At 45.6% G+C, this 6,000-nt stretch overlaps 2 non-coding genes across 2 annotated transcripts; both read right to left on the reverse strand.

Moving 5' to 3' along the window:
* Positions 1-2,981: 2,981 nt before the first annotated feature.
* Positions 2,982-3,053, reverse strand: trnag-ucc (transfer RNA glycine (anticodon UCC)). The gene has a single exon. It is a non-coding gene; the product is annotated as a tRNA-Gly (tRNA).
* A 2,482-nt stretch (positions 3,054-5,535) lies between these two features.
* trnag-ucc (transfer RNA glycine (anticodon UCC)) lies at positions 5,536-5,607 on the reverse strand. The gene has a single exon. It is a non-coding gene; the product is annotated as a tRNA-Gly (tRNA).
* Positions 5,608-6,000: the final 393 nt, after the last annotated feature.

Raw genomic sequence — 6,000 nt, forward strand, 5'->3', positions numbered from 1 at the left:
AAGGGGCCACCGACGACTGTTTTAAAGACAGCTTGAGAAAAATGCAATGCGTTGGCCGGGAATCGAACGCATACAGCAAGAATGGACAGACCCAGGAATCGAACCCATAGCAAGAATGCTCGTAATCAAGGTCTTTAATTTACAAATGTTATGCGTTGGCCGGGAATCGAACCCGGCTCAACTGCTTGGAAGGCAGCTATGCGCACCACTATACCACCAACACAAGACTGTTGGATGTAGACTGGAAGCCCTGTTCTGCGGTCAGCAATAATTTTCGCAATACTTTAGCAGCTGGCAGGTGCAGATGAACTGAAACTCTCTTTGTTTGGACCTGGCACTTAAAAAAATTGCATGAACTTATTGACCTGACCTACCAGGCACCATATTAAAAAAAAGGGTCTCTAATTCAATAATGTAACACTTTTTATACAGACACTTCATATTTAAACGGTATTAGATTATTTTTTGGATTCACTGGCTTCTGTGAAGCGTTGAGCTAAAATGACGCATGACGCTGTTCCTGGAAGCCGCGCTGATCGGATACAACTACCTGTCTCTGCAACTCCTTGTTAGTATAGTGGAAAGTATCTCCGCCTGTCACGCGGAGACTGGGGTTCGATTCCCCGACGGGGAGATCCAGTCCTTTACTGCTGCCAAAAGACCTTAACAAATGTTTTGCTCCAGCAAACAAGTTGCAGGAGAAGTTGGCAAGGGGCCTCGGACGACTGTTTTAAAGACAGCTTGAGAAAAATGCAATGCGTTGGCCGGGAATCGAACGCATACAGCAAGAATGGACAGACCCAGGAATCGAACCCATAGCAAGAATGCTCGTAATCAAGGTCTTTAATTTACAAATGTGATGCGTTGGCCGGGAATCGAACCCCGGTCAACTGCTTGGAAGGCAGCTATGCTCCCCACTATACCACCAACGCAAGACTGTTGGATGTAGACTGGAAGCCCTGTTCTGCGGTCAGCAATAATTTTTGCAATACTTTAGCAGCTGGCAGGTGCAGATGAACTGAAACTCTCTTTGTTTGGACCTGGCACTTAAAAAAATTGCATGAACTTATTGACCTGACCTACCAGGCACCATATTAAAAAACAAGGTCTCTAATTTAATAATGTAACACGTTTTATACAGACACTTCATATTTAAACGGTATTAGATTATTTTTTGCATTCACTGGCTTCTGTGAAGCGTTGAGCTAAAATGACGCATGACGCCGTTCCTGCAAGCCGCGCTGATCGGATACAACTACCTGTCTCTGCAACTCCTTGTTAGTATAGTGGAATGTATCTCCGCCTGTCACGCGGAGACTGGGGTTTGATTCCCTGACGGGGAGATTCAGTCCTTTACTGCTGCCAAAAGTCCTTAACAAATGTTTTGCTCCAGCAAACAAGTTACAGGGAAGTTGGCAAGGGGCCCGGACGACTGTTTTAAAGACAGCTTGAGAAAAATGCAATGCGTTGGCCGGGAATCGAACCCATACAGCAAGAATGGACAGACCCAGGAATCGAACCCATAGCAAGAATGCTCGTAATCAAGGTCTTTAATTTACAAATGTGATGCGTTGGCCGGGAATCGAACCCGGTCACCTGCTTGGAAGGCAGCTATGCTCACCACTATACCACCAACGCAGGCCTTTGAACGTAGACTGGAAGCCCGGTTGTGCGGTCAGCAAGAATTTTCGCAATACATTAGCAGCTGGCAGGTGCAGATGAACTGAAACTCTCTTTGTTTGGACCTGGCACTTAAAAAAATTGCATGAACTTATTGACCTGACCTACCAGGCACCATATTAAAAAAAAGGGTCTCTAATTCAATAATGTAACACTTTTTATACAGACACTTCATATTTAAACGGTATTAGATTATTTTTTGGATTCACTGGCTTCTGTGAAGCGTTGAGCTAAAATGACGCATGACGCTGTTCCTGGAAGCCGCGCTGATCGGATACAACTACCTGTCTCTGCAACTCCTTGTTAGTATAGAGGAAAGTATCTCCGCCTGTCACGCGGAGACTGGGGTTCGATTCCCCGACGGGGAGATCCAGTCCTTTACTGCTGCCAAAAGACCTTAACAAATGTTTTGCTCCAGCAAACAAGTTGCAGGAGAAGTTGGCAAGAGGGCCTCGGACGACTGTTTTAAAGACAGCTTGAGAAAAATGCAATGCGTTGGCCGGGAATCGAACGCATACAGCAAGAATGGACAGACCCAGGAATCGAACCCATAGCAAGAATGCTCGTAATCAAGGTCTTTAATTTACAAATGTGATGCGTTGGCCGGGAATCGAACCCCGGTCAACTGCTTGGAAGGCAGCTATGCTCCCCACTATACCACCAACGCAAGACTGTTAGATGTAGACTGGAAGCCCTCTTCTGCGGTCAGCAATAATTTTTGCAATACTTTAGCAGCTGGCAGGTGCAGATGAACTGAAACTCTCTTTGTTTGGACCTGGCACTTAAAAAAATTGCATGAACTTATTGACCTGACCTACCAGGCACCATATTAAAAAACAAGGTCTCTAATTTAATAATGTAACACGTTTTATACAGACACTTCATATTTAAACGGTATTAGATTATTTTTGCATTCACTGGCTTCTGTGAAGCGTTGAGCTAAAATGACGCATGACGCCGTTCCTGCAAGCCGCGCTGATCGGATAAAACTACCTGTCTCTGCAACTCCTTGCTAGTATAGTGAAAAGCATCTTCGCCTGTCACGCGGAGACTGGGGTTCGATTCCCCGACGGGGAGATTCAGTCCTTTACTGCTGCCAAAAGACCTTAACAAAAGTTTTGCTCCAGCAAACAAGTTACAGGGAAGTTGGCAAGGGGCCCGGACGACTGTTTTAAAGACAGCTTGAGAAAAATGCAATGCGTTGGCCGGGAATCGAACCCATACAGCCAGAATGGACAGACCCAGGAATCGAACCCATAGCAAGAATGCTCGTAATGAAGGTCTGTAATTTACAAATGTGATGCATTGGCCGGGAATCGAACCCGGGTCAACTGCTTGGAAGGCAGCTATGCTCACCACTATACCACCAACGCAAGACTGTTGGATGTAGGCTGGAAGCCCTCTTGTGCGGTCAGCAAGAATTTTCGCAATACATTAGCATTCACTGGCTTCTGTGAAGCGTTGAGCTAAAATGACGCATGACGCCGTTCCTGCAAGCCGCACTGATCGGATACAACTACCTGTCTCTGCAACTCCTTGCTAGTATAGTGGAAAGTATCTCCGCCTGTCGCGCGGAGACTGGGGTTCGATTCCCCGACGGGGAGATTCAGTCCTTTACTGCTGCCAAAAGACCTTAACAAAAGTTTTGCTCCAGAAAACAAGTTACAGGGAAGTTGGCAAGGGGCCCGGACGACTGTTTTAAAGACAGCTTGAGAAAAATGCAATGCGTTGGCCGGGAATCGAACCCATACAGCCAGAATGGACAGACCCAGGAATCGAACCCATAGCAAGAATGCTTGTAATCAAGGTCTTTAATTTACAAATGTGATGCGTTGGCCGGGAATCGAACGCGGGTCAACTGCTTGGAAGGCAGCTATGCTCACCACTATACCACCTACGCGAGGTGGTATAGTGGTGGTAAAAAAATTGCATGAACTTATTGACCTGACCTACCAGGCACCATATTAAAAAAAAGGGTCTCTAATTTAATAATGTAACACGTTTTATACAGACACTTCATATTTAAACAGTATTAGATTATTTTTTGGATTCACTGGCTTCTGTGAAGCGTTGAGCTACAATGACGCATGAAGCCGTTCCAGGAAGTGCCGCCTATCGGGGACAACTACCTGTCTCTGCAACTCCTCGTTAGTATAGTGGAAAGTATCTCCTCCTGTCACGCGGAAGACCGGGGTTCGATTCCCCGACGGGGAGATCCAGTCCTTTACTGCTGCCAAAAGACCTTAACAAATGTTTTGCTCCAGCAAACAAGTTACAGGAGAAGTTGGCAAGGGGCCTCTCACAACTGTTTTAAAGACAGCTTGAGAAAAATGCAATGCGTTGGCCGGGAATCGAACGCACACAGCAAGAATGGACTGCCCCAGGAATCGAACCCATAGCAAGAATGCTCGTAATCAAGGTCTTTAATTTACAAATGTGATGCGTTGGCCGGGAATCGAACCCGGGTAAACTGCTTGGAAGGAAGCTATGCTCACCACTATACCACCAACGCAAGACTGTTGGATGTAGACTGGAAGCCCTGTTCTGCGGTCAGCAATAATTTTCGCAATACTTTAGCAGCTGGCAGGTGCAGATGAACTGAAACTCTCTTTGTTTGGACCTGGCACTTAAAAAAATTGCATGAACTTATTGACCTGACCTACCAGGCACCATATTAAAAAAAGGGTCTCTAATTTAATAATGTAACACTTTTTATACAGACACTTCATATTTAAACGGTATTAGATTATTTTTTGCATTCACTGGCTTCTGTGAAGCGTTGAGCTAAAATGACGCATGACGCTGTTCCTGGAAGCCGCGCTGATCGGATACAACTACCTGTCTCTGCAACTCCTTGTTAGTATAGTGGAAAGTATCTCCGCCTATCACACGGAGACTGGGGTTCGATTCCCCGACGGGGAGATCCAGTCCTTTACTGCTGCCAAAAGACCTTGACAAATGTTTTGCTTCAGCAAACAAGTTGCAGGAGAAGTTGGCAAGGGGCCTCGGACGACTGTTTTAAAGACAGCTTGAGAAAAATGCAATGCGTTGGCCGGGAATCGAACGCATACAGCAAGAATGGACAGACCCAGGAATCGAACCCATAGCAAGAATGCTCGTAATCAAGGTCTTTAATTTACAAATGTGATGCGTTGGCCGGGAATCGAACCAAGGTCAACTGCTTGGAAGGCAGCTATGCTCACCACTATACGACCAACGCAAGACTGTTGGATGTAGACTGGAAGCCCTGTTCTGCGGTCAGCAATAATTTTTGCAATACTTTAGCAGCTGGCAGGTGCAGATGAACTGAAACTCTCTTTGTTTGGACCTGGCACTTAAAAAAATTGCATGAACTTATTGACCTGACCTACCAGGCACCATATTAAAAAACAAGGTCTCTAATTTAATAATGTAACACGTTTTATACAGACACTTCATATTTAAACGGTATTAGATTATTTTTTGCATTCACTGGCTTCTGTGAAGCGTTGAGCTAAAATGACGCATGACGCCGTTCCTGCAAGCCGTGCTGATCGGATACAACTACCTGTCTCTGCAACTCCTTGCTAGTATAGTGGAAAGTATCTCCGCCTGTCACGCGGAGACTGGGGTTCGATTCCCCGACGGGGAGATTCCGTCCTTTACTGCTGCCAAAAGACCTTAACAAAAGTTTTGCTCCAGCAAACAAGTTACAGGGAAGTTGGCAAGGGGCCCGGACGACTGTTTTAAAGACAGCTTGAGAAAAATGCAATGCGTTGGCCGGGAATCGAACCCATACAGCCAGAATGGACAGACCCAGGAATCAAACCCATAGCAAGAATGCTCGTAATCAAGGTCTTTAATTTACAAATGTGATGCGTTGGCCGGGAATCGAACCCGGGTCAACTGCTTGGAAGGCAGCTATGCTCACCACTATACCACCAACGCAAGACTATTGGATGTAGGCTGGAAGCCGTGTTGTGCGATCAGCAAGAATTTTCGCAATACATTAGCAGCTGGCAGGTGGAGATGAACTGAAACTCTCTTTGTTTTGACCTGGCACTTAAAAAAATTGCATGAACTTATTGACCTGACCTACCAGGCACCATATTAAAAAACAAGGTCTCTAATTTAATAATGTAACACGTTTTATACAGACACTTCATATTTAAACGGTATTAGATTATTTTTTGCAATCACTGGCTTATGTGAAGCGTTGAGCTAAAATGACGCATGAAGCCGTTCCTGGAAGCCGCGCTGATCGGTTACAACTACCTGTCTCTGCAACTCCTTGTTAGTATAGTGGCAAGTATCTCCGCCTGTCACGCGGAGACTGGGTTT

Source organism: Siphateles boraxobius, unplaced genomic scaffold (genome assembly GCF_051911475.1).
Source record: "Siphateles boraxobius isolate OS27281-9 unplaced genomic scaffold, OSU_SipBor_1 23, whole genome shotgun sequence".
Classification (NCBI taxonomy): Eukaryota; Metazoa; Chordata; class Actinopteri; order Cypriniformes; family Leuciscidae; genus Siphateles; species Siphateles boraxobius.